This window comes from Leptidea sinapis, chromosome 1, assembly GCF_905404315.1.
Source record: "Leptidea sinapis chromosome 1, ilLepSina1.1, whole genome shotgun sequence".
NCBI lineage: Eukaryota > Metazoa > Arthropoda > Insecta > Lepidoptera > Pieridae > Leptidea > Leptidea sinapis.
Genome location: NC_066265.1, coordinates 28,338,687 through 28,362,001, shown reverse-complemented (window position 1 = coordinate 28,362,001; position 23,315 = coordinate 28,338,687). Strand labels below are relative to the sequence as shown.

Below are 23,315 nucleotides of genomic sequence, written 5' to 3'. Positions count from 1 at the left end.
ACACACACACACACATACACACACACGTATACACACACATACACACAAACATGCACATACACACACAAACACAAACATACAACACACGCCCTCCCCAACATTGAACTCCTCCGAAACGGCTTGACCGATTCTCATGAAATTTTGAGTGCATATTAGGTAGGTCTGAGAATCGGACAATATCTATTTTTCATCCCCCTAAATGTTAAGGGTGGTTCACACGAATTTTTTTTTTTATTTTTTTTTACATTTTTTTTTAAATTTGTTTGATTATGAGTCAGCATTAAAAAATACATAGAACTTCAAATTTTCACCCATCTACGATCAACAGTTACTTTTGTATCGCGATTTTAATATCGGCAATACAACGTTTGCTGGGTCAGCTAGTGTTATATAAAATAGTATTTGTGTTCATAATTTGATGCATAACTTCCATTGTTAGACCTTAAAATATGTTGATGTTTGTGAGATAACATTTTACATTGTACAACTGGGAAGAGACTGACCCCCATGTCACGGGCTGTCCTAGTTTGGGGGTCGAGGGTAATTTTAAGCAAAATTGTATTTTTTTGCAACAAATAAAGATTTATTATTATTATTATATATATCAAAAGAATAAAAATATAAGTTGCAGCCTTTTAACTTCAAGGAACTCTATAAAATGAACAGACATATAGGTACACATAATTGATAAGAAAAATCAGTTCTTTAGTTTTGCATATTTATTATACCAACTAGACAACAATATTTAAAAAAGCGAACACAACTTTATACTGTTGTTTAAAAGTTTTTAAGCATTTGAGAAAAAATAAGTTATTTTATGTTTGTAAAATTTGTCCGTAAAATATTGCGGCATATCATAGAGTTGGACTTATTTTTTTACATCATAAATCGTGCTTCGGGATGCTAAGTTAACCAAGTTATATAATGACTAAAATGCAAATAAAATTTGAAAAACAAAATTTTATGAACGATGCGGTATTCGAACCCACGACCTCCGGCGTTCCGTGTCGGTGCTCTAACCAACTGAGCTAACCGTTCGAGTACCGCCTCGCTATAAAATTCTGTTTGCTTTCTTCAACTCTCAGGTTGTGGCTTCATCTACAGGATCCACTTTACAGTTGATAACTTGCTCAACCCCAATATTTGCATATTAGGAAATTGACTTGAGATGTCGCTCTTGTAAATCTAAACAATATGTTATGTTTTAAAGTGATAACCCTCACTTCTAGGATTAATACACAAATAAAATTTTAAAAACAAAATTTTTTGAATGTTGCGGGATACGAACCCACGACCTCCGGCGTTCCGTGCCGGTGCTCTAACCAACTGAGCTAGCCGTTCAAGTACCGCCTCGGTATAAAATTCTGTTTGCTTTGTTCAACTCTCACGAAGCCAAATCCTAGAAGTGAGGGTTATCACTTTAAAAACATAACATATTGTTTATGACTAAAAGGGCTTGGCGTAAGGGCTTCAAATTAACGCTTTGTACTAGATCCCGGACAATGTGAGCAGCTCTGCGTTGCCCGCTGTTGGGTTGGGCTAACATTGCACTCCACAAGACTATAGACAAGAAACTATGGGCCGACCTGAAGTATTGACGCACTTGATTAACGAATCTTTGGTTCTTACAGATTATCGCGGAATATATACTGGAAGACTCTCGAAGTCTAAATTTTGATGGTGATTAGAGTCAGGCACTGAGGGGAATGCGGACTAATATTTCGGTTTTTCCGGGACACGTGATGTGTTAAAACAAGCTACTGCTTGACAGAGTACTGACTTAAAGAGCCCAACTGTCAGTTTACTGTATTGTAGACAAATTATAGATACCAGCTGACCAGACACGAGAGCCACTACAAAATTTGGATCATCAGAACAGCCTGTAACAGTAACCCGTCACTCATTTGTTGATGAAACAAAATTTCATTGAGCGACCGGAACGGATCCTAAAGCAAATCACTGTGGTTTTGCCGAGGGATCCTCCGTCTGACTGCATTACCAATTGCAACAAAAGGGATGCCACGTAACAGCAAGACCTGGACAACACTTTGACATGTGACTGTCTCGAGTTGTTGACTGACGGCGCCACATTGATAACGGAATACTTTGTTGGAGTTAACTCCTTAAGAATCGATTTTGATATAAGGCGCCCGGTATGAGAAAAATATGGAGAGTAAAACCTACTCATCAAATGGGATAGTAACGTTTTTGGTGCGCATCATTCACTTTGCAGTTGTGTGTGTGTGTATATATACTTGTGTGTAGCCAGCATACACAGTATACTGCGTGATAGCTTACGCATGTAGTATAATATACCTATTAGGGTGTGCCAAAATGTAACTTCCTTGATGAACCTTTTAAAATTGGAATTTTGAGTTCCGCTTTTAACAGTTGTGTTTGGGCATTTCCTGACATATTATGAGCGTTAAGGATTCATTTGATTTTTTTATTAATACGCTTTAATTAGCTTCTGCTGTATGTCTGTTTGTAACCGACTCCATTGGACTTGATTTTGTTTAGTACCCGTTCAAAGACAATCGTTCTTGAGGAGTAAACTCCAGTCGTGCGTTGGAGCTGACACACACCCTTTTTTTTTTATTTGCAGTTGTTTGCAATCTGCAATCCTCGGTCCTTGAAACCTCGGATAGATTTTGATTTGTAATTTTAGTATGTGAGTAAGAAAGTGTCTTGCGACCCGCACTATTAAGCCGGCATTAAATTCGTACGCAGAAAAATACAGACTTCTACACAGCAAATTGGAATAAGACACGTGATAATTATTTAGTGTCGGAGACAACATGCAAGATATTGATAAAGTCCATCAAAATCCATATTAAGGTATCGCTAATTTTGTCTGTTTTGGTATACCAAGGTTACTACAGTTACATCTCAAATTTACTGAATGTAGTTTTACGGCCGTTTTCAATAACCAATCTATCCTTAGTTTAACTTACTAGACGTAGGCAAATCTATCCTTTTACGCTTACTTACATTTCAATAACCTATTGACAGATAACATTGCACTATAACTATATTAGACATAACTATGGATAGATAAGATCTTGGCATTAAACGGTGACAGTAATGTATCCAATGTAGTTAAACTAAGGATAGATAGGTTATTGAAAACGGCCATTAGTAAATTAGGAAATGGCGCGATTGCATTTGTTACCTATATAATAATAATGAAATAAGATTATTGATATTTTCTTTTATGCGCATGCAATTGTGACAACATCAAGACATTGAATAATGCTTCATAACAAATAGTATTACAGTTGTCACGACTGTCACACTACAATACAGTGGAGCCATCTTTCAAGCCGGATCATTACCGACAAAGCGGTCGAAGCTTCCTTGTTGGTCGGTCCTTCAAAATATATAAAATAGGATCTAAATAGGATCATCTTTAGAGTAAAATCAATATTTTACTGAAGCTACAATATTTTAAATATTTAGACCCAAAGTTCTACAGATGAGTTGGGTTTTGTTCGTTGCCGCGTCACAATACTACTCATAATTTCCCGGGAAGATACCAAAACAATCAAAGCACAAGGAGAGGTGTTTATGGGTCAGACTCGAATAGGAATGTAATGTATTCTGGAACATTTTAGTCAAATGTTCTAAAATTCTTATACCTGCTGTCTTAATCACACTTATCACTGTCAACTGCTCGTTCCTTAACATAATCCCGAAAGAGAACAGCGTCTTGTCTACAATTAGGTATTGTAGCTACACCTATTCAATTAGTTAATTATTGTACAAACGCTTTTCTTGATTGTAAATCCCGTCGACTAAAACGTATATTTTTTATTGTGTGTATCGCCGACTTTTTGGAATGACTTGCTATGGTTTCTGAACTCAATGACCAACAGAATCTTTTTCTGATTGTTTTTACAACAGTTTTATTAATTGTAAATGCTGAACTAACCTTGTCGACTCAATCCCAAGCGACACGGTCAATCGGCCAGCGCGATGTGGCGCCGTGTCTACCCTTCTGACATTCCAGTCGTCACGCTATAATTGCCTTCTGATGATTAATAAGGGTTTCTCCTCAACCTGGATTCACGTCGCGGTCGGGGTCCGATCTGGAACAACAAAACTGAGTGAATGAGATCACTAATAGACCAGGGTTAATAAATTTTTCAATGCAGCCTGCATTAGCAACATTGCACTCATGAAGTACTCTAATAATTGGGAGGTAAATCATCGATGAGCTGCAATGGGCACAGAGTGTGTGACGCGGAACCTACCGCCATGCTGTCGCGCTAAGTCACGGCCAACATCACGTACTCTTTACATCTTACTTCTCAAACGAATAAGGTTTTAGTGAAACAAACTCAATATATAACAAAAGCAAACGAGACAGTAACACGAAGACGACGACATTAAAAAGACAATATTAATGCGAAATTAACAGATATTATAATGAAAGTAGTATTGAGGTGTAGCGTGATTTGTGATAATTAGCTGAACGGAGGGATCAAGTTCCAAATGAGGGCGTGACCTTGCGGCAGGGGCGGCGACAGATTCGTGCTTGGAGAAAGGTGCTTAACGTGATGGACGCAAGGGCAAGAAATTAATTGACTTTGATTAATGACACGCAGACTGATTGAATGTGGCGAGCGCGCCGGGCTCATGTCTGTTGAGCAGATTACAATGATGTCTCTATTACTCATGTACCAAGTAAATGACGTAAAGCAGGGGTGCCCAAACGGTCTATCTCGAGTGCTTTTTGAGTCGATCTTGAGAAAAAATCTAATGCAGAACTATTCAGATTTTGTTTTAGGGAACTGAAATGGGTAATTACGTACCATCTGTAATGACGACCCGTATAGCTCTGTGGTTAGTGACCCTGCCTACTGGGCTAGATGTCCCGAGTTCGTATTCCGAAAGGTGCAAACATGAATATATGATGAATATGAATGATTGTTTCCGAGACATGGATTTTTATAAGTATTTATGTATGCTTAAGTAAGTATATTGTATTAAATATATCATTGTCTTGTACCCATAGTACAGGCTATGTCTAGTTTGGGGCAAGATGATTTGTGTAAAAGTGTGTCAATATTTATTTTATTTATTTATCTTATGAAAAGTATGCTCAGGACATGCCATCCAAAGTCACTCTTTAGTTAAGTTTAGAACTTTAGACACTTTGTTTTGTACGAACCAATAAATTCGCAATTTTGAATAATTATGAGTTTTTTCATTTCCATTATCGAGCAGACCTACACTGGCCTTGACTAAAAAAATGCATATAATTGTTCGCAAAACTAATATCTGTGTCATCACGACACTCTACCTATATGACAATCCTTCATCACACATACTTGCAGCCTCTCAGAGTCGATCGATCGTTGTTTAACAATTTTGAGGTAGATCGCCAGCAGTTCAAGCTTGAGCACCCCTGACGTAAAGCATTTTAAAATAAGATTGAAGCATCAATCCATTCCTTCGTGACAACGTTTGTGTCATTACTGTTATATGGTGTTTGTAATATATTAATATCACTATGTTATTATTCCATATTGTAATATAAAGTACCAATTAGATTGTAACAACCATTTAATTAGAACGCGACTGTCACGCCGCCGTCGTTCACTACGCCTTATCTCTCGCTCGCACTAATACACCGCATCGCTCCTGTGTCAAGTATTTACTTTTAAATTACGTACCGGCTTATATTGTTTAGTCTACATAGCTCGTAGATATAAAAAAAAGAAGCAACAAAAGTTATTGCCTTAATAACCTAACCACATAGTCGGATTTGGTACGGCCGAACCAAATAACGGTTCGGTGGGTGCCTCGCAATAATTTGTCCGGCGTCGTACTCGGTACGCTCCGGACGGCAATAATAATAATTTTATGCGAGGAACAATGTGATATTTCGAATATATCGTGGCATTAGTCGTGTCGAATCCTACTCTTAGTTACATCGTATTCAATGTCGAAACGATGATTCGAATATTCGAATTTGACAAATAACTAGAAATAAACAACTTACCGACACCTTCTAAGCTGTCGTTGCTGTTATCGTTTCAAGTCGAAGTTTTACTTTTATTTTGATTGTGGAGTCAATTTCTTGAGTCTTTTGGTGCACATTAAATTAATTAACATACGCCAAATATTTAAAAATTAATTACATATTGAACAGGATTTTTTTTACTACCAAGTAATTGAAGTCATTTTATTGACAATGGAAATAGCCGCCTGACAAATAGGAAGTCGACGAGAAGGGTTGAGTTACTTTTTCTTTTTACATAATTCTTGAATATGTACATTTTGTATAAATGATGTAAATTTTTGGCGCAGAGTCTGGCATGGTCCTTTGCGTCTAAACTATGTTTTCACTTTTGACACTTAAAAGCGACATAGCATAGATAATAAATAGTTTTTTCAAGATTTGCACATATTTCATTCACGCTAACATCGTAAAAAAATAAAAATATTAGTCTATGAATACGATAAACGACAAGGACTTCGAACATTTGTTAGAGTAGAGTTGCGGTATATTCGGAATATTATCGTATCGTTTCGAATGTATCGTTGTCAATTTTGCGAGTAAACCTCCAGACCGCGTCCGATGGTTCGGTACCGTACCAAATCCGATCATGTGTTTAGGCTATAAGGATGCGCACTAACTTTTTAAACGGCTTTCTGCCACAACTAACCATTGTTTTCGGTATTTAGTTTGTGGGTAAATTAGCGAAATGCTGTTTATGATTTGACTGATATGTAAGTATGTCGCGGTGGATAAAATGAGATTTCTCTGTGTTTCGGATGACAAGGTCTGGCGAACGATGACTTTAAATTGATTGAAATATTTAAAGACAGACACACACACATTTTGTGTCTTTGCCTCATCTTATCCTAATTACAGGTAACAAATATTTAAAACTTTTGATTAAACCATATTACCCAAATACGTGAAATGCTGTAATCTATAGCTATACTAATCTTTACAAATATAATTCTTCTGTACGTGTCTCATCCTAAACGGCTGGACCGATTTGAATGAAATTTTCTGTCTTCTTGTGTGTCTTGAAGTGGATTCGAGAATGGTTTAGATTCACAATTGAACTACCTCCTGAACGGCTGAACCAATTTTGATGATTTATTATGTTTCAGTGAATTTGAAATCCGTTTAGAATCTCATTTCAGTCCATATATAATTCTCCCGCCCATGTGTATGTTATTGAACTACTCCTATGGGCTGGACCGATTTTTCAAATTTCAGACGTGTGTCAATCAACAACTATTTACACAAAATTAAAAGACAATAAAAACTTAGAGCTAATTACAGATATTCACTAATAGACAATAGAAGTAGTAGGTACCAAAATTATATAAAGTGTTTACTTTATACGTATTTATGTAATACTATTATAATGTAGAAAATAATAAGCACACTTAATATTTACAGGTTAGTCATCGAATTCAAAAAATGTTTTAATGATACATTGTTTCATTGCTTTGACAGTTGTATTAAAAATATCCAAATTAATTACTTCACTGCTTAGTTTATTATAGGTGGAGCTAGATCGCATAATATAACTATTGCTTCGGTAGTTAGTAGATGATTCAGGTACATACAATAAACGGCTATAGCGTAGTACAGTTGACTAAGTTCTCAATGAAATTGTCGAAAGAAGATCTGAACAATCAACCTTATTTTGAGCTATTTTCAAGAAGAAAGCAATGTCAGAGATCATACGTCGTTTCTCAAGCGGTAGTAAATGTTGCTCGTAGGACTTTGAATTGTATCTGTCGTTAGCAGGGTAGCATAGAAAGCGTAAGAACTTTTTTTGAATATTTTCTATTCGAGAATCTAGAATACAAGGGATTCCAGATTTGAGATATTCTAAGTGATCACGAAGGAAGGTGCAGTACAACATCTTCTGTGTCTTGGCTTGATGGAAATCACGCGAGCTTCTTATAATAAATCCAAGGGCTTTCAGACCTTTTTATACAGTTAAATTTATATGTTGGTAAAATAATAGCTTCGAATCAAGTAAAAGGTAAAAAGAAAAGTTAAAGAGTAATAAATGTTACATCTTGCGAGAAAATCATATCACAGAGTTTTTTTTATTTTGTAAATTTTGCTAAGGAATCGTTTATCATAAAAAGTGTAAGCAAATGAATCCTATAAAGATAACAACGTCACTAGCACTGTGCAAACACTATCCGTCTCTCTCGCACTCGTGTCGCCGCCGCACCCGGCACTCAGACATTCGTTTTTCAGAAACAGGAAGATAAGATTGTTCTAGTGATTTGACGCGGAAATTTCGTGTTTTTTCAAACGATTGAGTCAATGTTTGATAAAAATATGATTACCGTTGATATGATATTATTGTATTATAGCGACATAACGCAACAATAATGTTATCTGTGACACAATATAAAGGTATGTGTTGGGTAATTCCTGGAAACTTTTTTTATGAAAATATGGGCCGAGATAAGCAGGACGTTCAGCTGATGTTAATTGATATGCCCTGTCCATTATAATGCAGTGCCGCTCAGGATTATTAAAAAACACAAAAATTCTGAGCGCCACTACAATTGCGCGTCACGTTGAGACGTAAGATGTTAAATCTCATTTGCCCAGTAATTTCACTAGCTACGGCGCCCTTCAGACTGAAACACAGTAATGTTTACACATTACTGCCTCCTACTAGTGATATGACTGTAGACCGTAGCGAAGGTACAGTGAGAGATGTGTGTTCTTTTTGTTTTGGTCATGACACGCCCTATGAGCTGCTTAGAGACAAGCGATGGGAACCGGCTACGGGCTCCAGTGCCAACTTAACATGTTGGAATGATCAGAAGACTACTACTACCCTTCCAAAATCGATAGTGCTCCAGGAAAACAGATTTTTCAGATATACCAAAACCGAGAGTGCCGTACGGCACACTATTCCCTCACCAAGTACTGACCATTATATTGGTCACCATCATCATCATCAGCCGGAAGACGTCCACTGCTGGACAAAGGCGTCCCCCAAAGATTTCCACAACGATCGGTCCTGCGCTGCCCTCATCCAACGTATTTCGGCGATCTAGACCAGATCTTCGGTCCATCTTTTGGGGGGCCTACAAACACTGCGTCTTCCGGTACGTGGTCGCCATCCTAGGACTTACCTGCCCCAACGGCCATCTGTCCATAGAACTGTGTGCCCTGCCCACTGCGACTTCAGTTTCAATATATTTTGGGCGATCGGTAACTTTGGTCCTCCTACGGATCTCCTCATTTCTGATTCGATCTCGCATGGAAACTCCGAGCATCGATAGCCGTCTGCATTGTCCTCTGAGCGACCATAAGCTTTCTCATAATTTTGTTAATAAGATAGTTTATTTTGCATGGTCTTAAAGCTTGTTTAAATAGCTTTCAATTACATTCACTCAAATTATCCTAATTATAAGCAATCTATTAATATACGTAAAATAGTACACATTTACAGAACGCTGCGCGCGCGCCAAGACCACGCCGATCTGAGGTATACCGCGCGATCAGAGATTCCCGGAACGGAGAGGCTACACTCAGAAGGTACAGTATTATATTTATAAAATAAAAGGACAAACGATGAGGTCCATATAGTAGTGTGTCTCTCGCATCATCTCTTGCGATCCTATTGTGAAATGAATAAACTTGAACTCGTCCTAAACAAATGTCATTATAATATTGTCTTTACCAGGAAAATCATCAAGTTAAACTATTGTTACAAACTAAATGCTGCAGATCTGAAGAAAGTAGACATTGTGAGAGATCTGGCTAAAGGGCAGAGACTGGTTTTCTTTATTACATAAAATATACTGCGTTGAATTTTATGTGTCTCTCGCTCTTCGTATACAGATAAAATATTGTTATGATAAGGGAATGCCATCATAGTTACCTCCTTATTTTTATTTTATTTATTAATTATTAATTTATTGAAATTAAAATGAGGTATATCGATGTTAATGATAAAATTGAATTACTATTCCAAAATTATTTGTAAAGAAACTCTGCGCGTTACAACTTATGAAAATGATTTTAAAATTAGTTTTCCTCTGAACTATGTACTTGAAAATATCTTCGACTTCAACGAAATAACTTTATCTCTACTTTTTATGTAACGAGATGAAATAAATATGTAACCATGTTAGCTTCAGCTAGCTAAGTCGAGTTAGTATGTCTTTTGTGGGGCAATGTATGCTTTTACCACAAGATCCCAGAAAATGTTCCAAACAAAGTTCCGAATAAATTTTATTGTACGATTTAACATTATAACCATATTTTTTTTATGAAAAAACAGAAGCCCGCTGAGTTTGTTGCGGCCGTTCTTCTCAGGTCTGAGGCATACCTTTTGGAATGTGTGGTAGTTTTTGACTTTCAATAAGTGATATCACATCATATTTGGATACATACTCAATTTATGAATAAAATAATCTAAGGAACATATACCGTCCAGATATGTGAAAAAATGTAACATCAAAGCCTCCGAGGAAAATCCATAGAGACATTGATGGGCTTTGAGAAAAACTGTAGCTGAAGCTCAATAAGTAGTACCTGAACAGAGATAGGGGAAAACAAAGCAAAGCTCATAGATTAGACAGTGGGCTTAAAGAAAATCCTGTTGTTGGTATTCAAGAATTAGAAGGCACCAGAATGGAATACAGTTGGATTATCTACAAAAAGAAATGATATGCCATCAAAAACATAACTTGAAAGAAAAACCAAGGTCTCAAGTTCTTCTACCGTAGAAAGTGGTAAGATCCATATAATACCAAAGAATATATAATAGTACAAGTAGTAATACCCGGTCTGTCAATTTATTTACGGACTTTCGCAATATACTATCTACAGATAGAGATAAATTACTATCTGCTAATTTCAGTAATTAGCTGTCCATAATCTGAAGCTGTCCCAATATACCCGATAAGTCATTCTTATCGCCTTATTGGGATGCGTGAATTGCAATTTACATACAAACTTCTATCGCTAGTAAGCTATACGTCCTCCCATTGACAGACAGCGATTACGGATAAGGTGAATTACCGCCGATAAGTTTATTGGGACAGAAAATTCAACGATAGTTACGATTTTTATCTCAAGTAAGAGATAGATTGAATATTGGGAACGGCCGTTAGTCCCTACTTAAGGGTTCTTCTGTTTTAAGTTAATTCATAATTAGCTATCCTAACAACATCTTATAATGACAATATCAATATTGAAAAGACTTTATATTTTAAATTAATATATTGACTTGGCCATCGCATTTAACAATCTTATTATTTATAATATGTAGAGATTAATATGTATGATATTAAAAAAAATACAAAGTAGAAGAAATGAATTGCGAGACTTGGTTTTATTACAGGTTATGTTTTTTATGGCTATAATATAACAGATTCTTTTGACCGCCACAAAGTCTTAAGCGAATGAATAGTTGGTAGGTAGACGGTTTCTCGCCGGCAGAACAAGTAACAAAAGAAAGTACATTGGTGCTCGCTTTAAAAGAATTTTTAAAATCGACTAAATAGATTTTGGGTTCAAATCCTGACCTAATTAGGTTAGAACATACCAAGACTGCAGGATCAAAGAAAGATTTTCATTGTGCATTTGTGTTACATAAGAATGCATTCCTGCAGGAGCGTGCATTGGCTATCTAGCAAGGTAGCACAGCTGTATGAGAGAACTTAAAAAACGCAGTAGGCAAGCTTAATATCACTGTTAAATAACAAAGACCTGTTATTGGTACATTACATACTTATCTAGCCTACCTTTTTCTGTGGTAGTATAACTTTGACGAATATTTTTTCTAAATAAATTGCATAAAACGCAGGCGGTTCAAATAGGCCTCTTATACACTACACTGTCTATCAAAGGTTCTTACTAGGTATTTAGCGTGAGCTAAAACTTACTGGGTGAGTGTTCAATAGAAATTTGGTTATAGAATAACAGAACTAGATTAACTTTAACTCTAGTGGTATATATTAATTTAGGTAATTATTAAGGTAGGCGTTGCCTTGCATTCCTGTTGTTCATACTGTTAAAATTTAACATTTAAAGTAAGTAGCCATTAAGTTCCTGATAACTGATGTCAGTAGGTGATATTCATTATCAAATTCAAATACTTTTATTCAAAATAGGATGTAACATCACATATTGAAAGTCAAAAAACTACCACCCATTCCAAAATGAATGCCTCAGACCTGAGAAGAATGGGCGCAACAAACTCAGCGGGCTTTTTTTTTTATCGAATAAATATGTTTACAAAGTAATATTCTACAATTAAATTATTTAACAGCCTGAGTGCGGTCACTCCATTCCCAATCTGTGGTATCATTAAGAAAGTCATTTATGTTATAGTACCTTTACCACACAAACGTTTTTTAACAATTCTTTTGAATAACGTAATAGTTTTGTTTTGAACATTTTGTGGGATCTTGTTGTAAAAGCATATACATCGATACCCCACAAAAGACTTACTAACTTGACTTAGCCGAGTAGTAGGCATCATAAGTTTATGTCTGTTCCTGGTGTTAACATTGTGGTAATGACAGTTTCTGGCAAATTCACTTATGTGCCTACGAACATACATTACAATATCAAGAATATATTAAGAAGCAACAGTCAAGATGTTAATTTCTTTGAATTTGCTCTCAATGATTGTTTAGGACCTAGGTCATAAATAGCGCGAATAGCCCTCTTCTAGAGCACAAATATCGTATTAATATCGGCAGCGTTGCCCCATAGCAATATACCATAGGACATAATACTATGGAAATAACTAAAGTATACTAGTCGCGCCGTATCTATGTCAGTTTATTGTCTAATCTTTTTAACCGCGTATGCTGCAGAACTATGTCTGTTTGCCAATCCTTCAATATGGGGGCCCCATTGTAATTTGGAATCTAGAGTTATGCCAAGAAATACAGCAGATTCCACCGGTTCTATCACCTCTCCGTTTAACAAAACATTTGCATTTACATTTTTGACATCAGATAAAATATCGTTCACTTCGTCATATATAGCTTGGTTTCTTTTCACTTTGAAAATCAGTGAAGCAAAGCGGAGCGTTACACCATTTCGTGTCCTCCGGCGAATTTTATGACATAATTTTACCTCTTTATATATTATTGGGGCCGGCAAGTTATCTGCAACTTTCACTGCGACAATTGCTGTGGCAAATTAAGTAATGTTGTTGTGTAGCATAAGTGAAGCAGTGGCACGATATTGATGTGTCAAGACTTAAAGGAGACTCTTAATTAAAGCGGTCGTCGCAAATCGGCTTGTGTTTATTCGTTCCTCATTTGAGCCTGCGATTTATTTATTTATTGGTAATAGAAGGTTATAGATTATTCAAAGTCAAATAAACTTTCTTAAATTAGGCTTAAAATAAGCGCTTTTGACTCGTCCCTACAAATATTTTTTTTAAATTACTGAATTCACAAAATATGAGCTCGCGAGAAGAACCTTCACGAAACTCAACGGCCACTCTTTTCAATCAAATAGAGTATTTCACAAGGGCTGTAATATACATAAAAATTAGTTTATAATGTGCTGCATCCAATATATGAGTCGTATTTAAATCATTTAAGTAAATTTTTTCATAAAAATTAATAAATAATTAACTACATAAATAAAAATTATCGTATATAGGATGCATCATCAACCTTAGAGCTTGAACTCATGCTTTGTGTAAGGATGCTTCGTGAACATGGTGGTCGTGATTACTGTCACAATTAGTAATTGCATCCAACAAATACAATCATTTATTAACTAAAACTGGTCGGTAATTGATACGCCCTATCCATTACAATGCGGTTCCACTTAGGATTCTTGAAAACCCCAAAAATTCTGAGCAGCACTACAGTTGCACTCGTCACCTTGAGACATAAGATTTTAGGTCTCATTTGCGCAATAATTAACCAACACTAGCTACGGCGCCCTTCAGACCGAAACACAGTAATGTTAACACATCATCACTGCTTCACGGCAGAAATAGGCGCCGTTGTGGTACCCTTAATCTAGCCGGAATCCTGTGCAAAGGAGCCTCCCACTGGTAATAAGTTTTTTCTTCCTTTGAATCCGTAGATATACTTTCAGATTGGTCTTTATATAACTGAGATAATTATTGGTCTTGGGACCACCAAATATTGCTAGAGAGTACCTACATTTATTTTTTTAATTTATAGCTATCTTGCATAAAATTGTTATACAAATATTAAATTAATACTCAATATTATGATCAGAATATGAACTATTAAGTATTTATGACATAAATTTTACTTTAATTTTATTAAAAAAATATATTCAAAAAAGAAAAGGGCATTATTTACCAAGTTATTAATTTTTATATTTTATTTTTATTTGGAAAACTTACAGTGTTACAATAACTTAATAAGTAAACAATTTATTGTGAGAACACCATTTAAGAGTAGGTATTTGCATATTGAATCTAATAAACGCATATGACATCATTACATACATAGATACATTACATATATTTGCATGTAGAGAGCACCTTCTAGTATTTATTTTGTTAAAATTAGAAGTTAAAGTATGAAATTGCCGATTTGTACTAAAATTTAAATTAGTTTTTTTTTTAAATGAACATTATAGTTAATTATCTATACATTGCTGCCATCTAATAAGAAGGTAAGCATATATATTATGGTCATTTTCTTTGCTCAGAACTGTGATGATCTAGATTGGACAAACTGTTTGAAAGCATTTTGCATTGCCTCATAATAAGAAAACTTTTTCTTACTTAGAAAACTGTTCAAATCCCGAAAATAATGGAAGCCCGTTGGCGCAAGGTCTGGTGAATACGGCTGGTGACGAATGGTTTCTAATTGCAGTTCACTGTTCATGTAGAGTTAAAAGTTTATAGTGCTGAATGAATTCTCGCTTTACATGAAGCAATAATGGTGAAGATCGTTTCATTGCTAGTTTTGCTATCATAGTTCAGAGTTTGGCTCAGTAGACATCTGCTATTATTGCGTGACCAGATCGGAGCTATAGTGAAAAACACCATTCTGAGACCATCAAACCGTTATCATTACCTTTTTATAGGTAAGCTTTGCTTTAGGACACTCTTGCGGCGTTTGACCTGTGGTCAGCCATTGCATTTTTCGCTTACACGATCGCATGTCACAATTTGATCCAATATTCCTTCATTTATCTATCGATTCAACAAGGCAACACAAGTTCAACACCCGTTTCTATCTGCAGATCAGTCAAATCATGAGACATCCATTTTTCATATATTTCTATTTTATTGATTTGACGCAAATACGTCAATATTTTTGATAAAAAAAACGTTAAATCATGACGCTAATTCCTTTGGCTCGGATCGTCTACCACCATCTCTTTCAATGAATTGTTATTCGACGTGGTTCGTACTTCGAATGCAATCCAACCAATAAAGGTTTCCATCACCAAAATCACACGGTGCCTTGTTCCACGTGGTTCGTTCTTCAAATCCAATCCAATCAAAAAAAGTTTCCATGCGGAAAGCGTTTAAACCAAAATCGCACAGTGCGTTCATTAGCTGTCCTCTCTCCAATTTCAAATTAATATTGCGAGCTGTTTCTGCCGCTTTAGTTCCGGGTCGGAACTCGTATATAAAAATTACTCGAATTTTCGTAGTTTACTTCTTTCTTGTCTAAGCCGGATAAAAAAAACAACCGAAAGTCGATAATCAAATGTTTATTAATTTAAATTTAAAAAAAAAAGAACTACATAGGTACTTACCATATCAAAAAAGTTTCACCCAAAAATTTCAAACCATGAAGGTTGGGTATGTCAATTCGAAGTATCTATTACAAATCAGACTTCCTTTATTCAAGCCGAATCCAACCTTCGCGCGACACGCCAAGAACCTCACGGTGATCACTTAATACCAGGTGACCTGTATACTCGTTTGTCCTCCTTTTTTATAAAAAAAAAAAACTAACCTGGAGCAAGAATCGTTTAATGAAATCATGGCAACCCCTGCTTGCGGCCACTTTTTAACTGGCAACCACGGTTTATCTTATATAGTAAATATAAAACTTCAATTTTGTATTAAAATTATAAAAAAAAAACAGAAGACTACAAAATTATCAACAAATATTTACTTGTTTACACCTGGCAACCTTTACGTTGCAGCTGACTGAGAGCTGGCAACCATATTCGATTCTTGACATCATTTCCTTTAAAATAACGTACCATTTGCTTAAAAACTGTAACCGGTGCGTAACATCATAAATTTAATTAATACTAAAATAAATTAGAATAGAATAGAATAAAAATTTATTGATAACAAACCACCACCTCACAATTATTAAAATGATACAAACCAGAATAAGTAATAAATTCTTAGAACTAACAAATAAAACAAATTAAATAATACAATTTATAGCTTAAAACGAAAAAGGTACTGTGCGGCAGTGAATGTCACCGAATGAAGCTAACTCAGTAAAAAGCTGCAATGGCGTGGTGCCAATGTAGCACTGGTTTTCAGTAGCCCCGACATTATTGAGTCTGGGAGTAGCAGCGACTAGTAAATTTTAAATTATAATTATGAATATAATTCTATGAATATAAATAAATAAAGGCAGTATAGATCTAATTTTTGTATTGAACTCTTAAAAAAATTAAATAAAAAAAATTTAACGTTAAAAGAAGATCATTTAGATCTTAACGACTAAAAAATCATAAAATATGAGGTTATTAATAATAAATAAGTGTTAATATAAATTAGTTAGTTAGTATAAATGTTAGTATTATAATATAAAATTTAAAAGTTGTAAGTAATTTAAAATTACATGCACTTGCGGTGAAATTTTTATAGGCTATCGCTAGTACATTATATACTCCCCAAACGTTCAATTAAAAATAGTTTCATCAAAAGAACACCTAACTGCAGAATCGAACGGTGGAATCTTACGCCATATGTGCAATGTACATTAACTTTAGACAGAGACCACATCTAATATATATAAATTACGTGACACGTTGTTTGTCCGCGATGGACTCCTAAACTAATAAACGGATTTTAATGGAGATTACTTCATGGAGTGTAGTTTGGTCCAACTTGAGAGATAGGATGGTTTTTAATTCGATTTGGGACCCATAATTATTATTATTTTTAATATTTGTATCGTATGGACATATTTTCTATGAGAGAATTTAGTGACGCACGGTTTGACAGTTCCGCTGTGAAACAATTTCATTATAACAACAGGGCGCATTTTTTAAGAAATAATTCATGATGTTTTGAAATATTATTGGAAAATTCGTATAAAACAGTATTTTTTTATTATCTACAGAACAAAGTCTGTTGGGTCAGCTAGTAGTATATAATATTAAAAAGTAATGTGGAATTAACAAAATAACAATATAGAATATATTTAATTTAAATTTTTACCAGTGGGAGGCTCTTTTGCACAGGATGCCGGATAGATTATGGGTACCACAATGGCGCATATTTCTGCCGTGAAGCAGTAATGTGTAAACATTACTGTATTTCGATCTGAATGGCGCCGTAGCTGTGGAATTACTTAGCAAATGAAACTTAACATCTTACGTCTCAAGGTGACAAGCGCAATTGTAGTGCCGCTCACAATTTTTGGGTTTTCAAGAACCCTGAGGGGTACTGCATTGTAATTGGCAGGGCGTATGAATTACCATCAGCCAAACGTTAACCTTATTTTCATAAAAAAAATTGCTTTACGCAACATAATAACAATTTAACAACATTTTGCTTATTTCACTTTAACACAAAAGATAATTTAACCACTATATTATTGTTGTTTTTTTTTTTATCTTTTATCCTTATAATATATTAGGTCAGCTGAAGATGTTTGCGCCCTCTGGGGGAATGTCGCCTCTCTCTCATTGGAGAAGGTCGTTCATGAAGCAGGTCTCAATGACTCTGCTTTTTCAGTCCAGTGTAACCATCGATAAGTAATTACTATCTTTGTTCATACGCCTATCCACAATTCATTAAATATATCTTATTTTAATTCATTATTGCCATAATATAAAACATTATTTTGAAAATTGCCATTCACTAGCTGACCCGGCAGACGCTGCTCTGCCAATAAAAACAATTATGTAGCTGAGTATTCGGGAATAATGTAGTCTAAAGCCATTGGAATTTGATGATTTTATGAATATTATGTAGTTATAATCTGATAAGGAATATCGTATTTGTGTACAGCTTTTACATTACCGCTTTATAATTACCAATGTTTAAAGTATTTAGATGGATATAGTGTGTTATTCTCTAGCTCCAACGTGGGCGATAACGCCCCCTTGTGGGAGATTGAGACTTTCGGGGGGGCAGTAGAATATGCAGAGAAAATTAGGGGGCATTGAGATGACGCAAATGGGGCGTGGGTAGATTAAAAAATATAGTCTAAAAAGGCAAAAAAATACACGCTAATCACGTACTAAAGTAAAATAAAAAAACATATTCTCAAAGTGGGCGGTGAGCAAAATAAGGCTGTAGAACTATATAAGATACACAATTCCACCATACATTATTTTGTTATAACTCGAAGGGTTGAGACAGCGTTTTCGTTAAAAACTCCCAGACGGTTTTTTTTTACGACACCTCCAACAAATATCGTTAATGTATACAAAATATATAGAAAAACTAAACAAATTATATATTTAAATCTTCCTCGAGAATCACGCTCTCCATTAATGAAAACAGGCTGACAATCGGTGCAGTAGATTTTGAGATTATCGCGAACAGATAGGCAGACAGGCGCGGCGGAAGACTTTATTATATAAAATGTTGTGATTATAGAATAAAATCTTGTGTAGTATGTATATTCAACGAAAGTATATAAAACATATCATAATAGAAGACCAACAACAACCCAATAAATATTATATTTAATATTTCGAACAAGGAAGTATGGTATGAAAGCAAATATGGCAACACAGCGCTTAGGCATTGGAACAACTTAACAGCGAGAGGCAAAATTAATGTGAACGATCTGTATGCCTCATTAAATGTAAGAATTAGGAAGTCGTTTCGTAGTGCCAGTATTATTTTTTTCTACAATTATGTCAAGCTACAATGTTTATAGTACATTTATGACACTATACCAACATTAATGATTATTTTAAAATACAAAACCGTCTCTCTCTCTCAACCAATGATTTCTTCAATGCTCGTACTTAAAGTTTTTTTTTAAAGTACTTTTTTCTTCTCTTTTTGTAATATTTGTAGACAGTCACTTTTAAGACCTATAAATAAAGGAACCGTGTTGTCTACGGCTGCTGTCAACAGGTCGACTTGGTAGGTACCTACTGAAAATCAGTGTTGGAATTGAAATATAGATCATATTTCAATTCCAAAAATGCTGAGTGGGTGTCCTTTTCATGAAGCCATATTTTTAAATTTATTAATTTTACTATGTATATAATGTTTTGTGATGTCATGAATAAATGAAAACTTTACTTTACCTTAAATACTTAAATCAATGTGATCGTTTCCGTTCGTTCACATATTGACATATCCCACAGCGGGGATGACTGGAATATGTCTGCTGGGCTGGCGCCCCACTCTCCCAGCCAAGGACACCAGATTTAAATGATTTTCAGGACAACAGGTTCCACCTCGCCCACCACAGTTCAATTTATTTTTATAAGGTCGACAATGCTCTTGTGATTCCTCTGTTGTTACAAAAGATTTTACCAACAGTTATTCCAATCTAAACTTGTCGAGGCTAAGTTTATATGAGAGCGCGAAACCGCGTGTCACCACGAGGTTATGTAGACAATAGACCGCGCGAGTCAAAAGAACTTAGTCTTATTCTCGTCTTCCATATAAAAACTGTCCGAGAACAATTTGTAAAACATTGCAATCACACGGCATTTTTTTGCCTGGAGATTACTCGTATGCCTCAGTCCAAAATTTATATAATACTAGCTGACCCAGCAAACGTTGTATTGCCCATATTAAAATCGCGATACAAAAGTAACTGTTGATCGTAGATGGGTGAAAATTTAAAGTTGGATGTATTTTTTAATGCTGACTGAAAAAAATGTCAAAAAATTAAAAACAAAAATTTCGTGTGGACCTCTTTTAACATTTAGGGGGATGAAAAATAGATGTTGTCCGATTCTCAGATCTACCCAATATGCACTCAAAATTTCATGAGAATCGGTCAAGCCGTTTCGGAGGAGTTCAATGTTTAACACCATGACACGAGAATTTTATATATTAGATTAGTCAGCAACTTGTCACAATTTAAAGGGCTAGGTAAAAAAGAGCATGTACTGATAAACTGTATATTAAAGATTCGTCCGTCCTAAAAAGTCCGGCTAAAAGACAGTTCCCCGCACGTCCCACACAATGGCGCCAAACTTACAAGCGCCATAGAGTATATTATAGTCTGTTATTGACACGAGAGTAACTATTTGTTATTACCTTATTTGTTCTCCGAACATAGTGTTTAGTTGTTGTTAGTTATTAACACTCATTTAAATATTTGAAATATTGAGAAAGAATTGAAACATTTTGTATGTGTTGAAAGAAATGGAAAAGAAGCAGAGAATGGTATAGCGATTCAAAGTCAGTTGATTAGATAATTATTAGTTAGTCGGAATATTCACAATAACTAGCTTATAAAAATTACATAATAAGTATTATTTATGGTGTAAACCCAATAACAGGCAAACCGGCATGCATTTTCGATATACACATTGAAAGAGAATGTATTGAATTGTACTAATGTAATGTAAAAGTGAACAATTAAGAAATAAAAAGTAAAAATTAAATTATGTAAATAAAAACAAAAGCAAAACATAATTTACCATAACTTATCTTAATTTATGTAAATTACGTAACACGTTGTTTGTCCGCGATGGACTCCTAAACTAATGAACGGATTTTATTGGGGATTACTTCATGGTGTGCTGTTTGGTCCAACTTGAGAGATAGGATAGTTTTTATATCGATTTGGGACCCATTATTATTTTTATTTTCAATGTTTGTTTTGTATGGACATATTTTCTATGAGAGAATTTAGTGACGCACGGTGTGACAGTTCCGCTGTGAAACAATTTCATTATAACAACAGGGAGCATTTTAATCGAAATAATTCTTGATGTTTTGAAATATTATTGGCAAATTCCTATTGAACAGTATTTTTTTTATTATCTACAGAACAATGTCTGTCGGGTTAGCTAGTATAAGTTATGGTTTATATAAGTTAAGTGGTTTCTGGACTGGTAAATTGATGCAATATTTTTTTGTAATCCTGAGGTGAGGAGTGGATGTCAACACGAGTAGTTTTGAAAAGTATATTGTGCGCCTGGCGGATCCTTTTTTAAATCCTATTAGCACCGAGTTTAATTCTATATAATTTTCCAATAAACCGTTTGAAGTTAGTGAAACGTGCACTTTCAATGTGAAAATTAAATTTTGGCTAGAATATTTGGACTGTCTTATTTGTGATTTATAATTTTGAAAAGAAACACTTGATCATACATCCAAGAACAAATTTTCTAGTAACGTTATATTAAAGAAGTTTAGGTAACCTATCGTTAAAAGAGAAAGACAGCGAAAAAAGGAAAGCGTTTCTCGATTCTTTCGATTCTTTTGATTTTTTTTTTTGACTTTTTGATTGATAGGATTCATAGAATGGATTCGAAATGGTGGAGCCTTTATTTATTAAAAAATAAGTAATATAGAGTATGTGGGTCTGAACTAAAATACCTAAAGCGCACCATGCGCGGAACTCTAAACATTTCGGGGAACCCTCTTCTGAATCCCTCAAAACATGCCAACACAATCTCATGTTTATCGCTTGAATAAACAGCTAATGCGTGAAAGTTCAACAAACATATTAGCATGTATTATAATTATAGTTAAGATAGCATTTCTCTTCGGAAAAGACTTTGTTATTTGAATACATTAACTAGGTATTCTATTGATTAAGGCCGTATGTTAGACCGCATTCCACCTTTTAAATCAAAGATGATTATATATACAAAGGTTACGATATAAAACTGCTTTAATGTGGGAGCACGGAAGAGTCCCCGCCAGGTCGGGCAAAAACAAGAGGCTCGGCGGTCTTTTTCTCGAAGCAGTTCAGGGGGCCTACTCCTAAAATCGATATTCGATAGATCGTGGCATTAGTCGTGTCGAATCCTACTCTTAGTTACATCGTAATCAATGTCAAAACGATGATTGAACGAACGAAACATTATTCGATATTATCGGTCCTAACCCTACTCTTAGTTGAAATTGTCAGAGACGAATATTCGAATTTCACAAATAATCAAACGTCACTTTTACGATAATCTCAACAACACCTTCTAGGCTGTCGATGCTATTATCGTTTCAAGTTGTATAGATATATTTGCCATACAATATACATACTTAATAAATATTATTGAAATAATTATATGTGATTTACTATTCAACAGGATTTTTTTACTGCTAAGTCATTTAAGTCATTTTGTTGATCGTTTATGCGTAGAAATAATGCAAATGGCCGCCTGAGAAATAGGAAGTCGCCGAGAAGGGTTGAGTTACCTTTTTTTACATTTTATTATCCGCAGGTTTTGTATTATTTATTCAATTTTAAATGGTCATATAATAATATTCATTACATATTTTTTTAACATTTACATTATGTGTAAATAATACCAAATTGGTGGTGCAGAGCCTGACATGGTCCTTAGCGCCTAAACTATGTTTTGACTTTTGACACTTAACAGCGACATAGCACAGATAATGTTTAGGTTTGAACATATTTCATTCACACTAAGATCGTAAAAAAATCAAAATATTATTCTATGGTAACGATAAACGATAAGGAATTCGATCATTTGTTAGAGTAGGATAGTTGCGATATATTCGGAGTATTGTAGTATCGTTCCGAATGTATCGTTGTCGATTTTGCTAGTAGACCTCCAGGCCATTTTCGATCATCTAAAGTTTCTCAATTTTGTCAGTCAAGTAAGTCAGTATTTAGAAGCAGACATAGAAGCTTTAAATTTAGAGATATTTTTAAAATGAAACTTTTATAACATCGTCTCAAACTTTTTCGTCTGTTGTTGTATGTCGCGTGACGGTCGGGCGGCGCTTATAGTTCGCAGCAGCTGACCGTGTAGTGTATAGACTATTACTCATATCATTCCAATTTTCCAAGTATAAAATTAAGATTGATAAAGTGATTTTTATACCCTGAATGGAATATTATTCCAAAAATTTTTAGTTAAATGTCTATAATGTGAAAAAAAAAATCACTTTTACCGTGGTTTCATAAAACCACACAATCCTTTTTTTAAATAGAATAGAGATTTCAGTCCAGTT

General features: G+C 34.8%; 1 protein-coding gene across 1 annotated transcript in view; it reads right to left on the bottom strand.

Annotated features, from left to right (window-relative positions):
* LOC126965591 (uncharacterized) overlaps nt 1-23,315 on the bottom strand; it is a 63,661-nt gene that overhangs the window by 32,274 nt on the left and 8,072 nt on the right. The window contains exon 2 of the mRNA XM_050809229.1: nt 3,932-4,088. The gene's annotated coding sequence lies outside the window, so the exon portion shown is untranslated. The remainder of the gene's footprint in view (nt 1-3,931; nt 4,089-23,315) is intronic.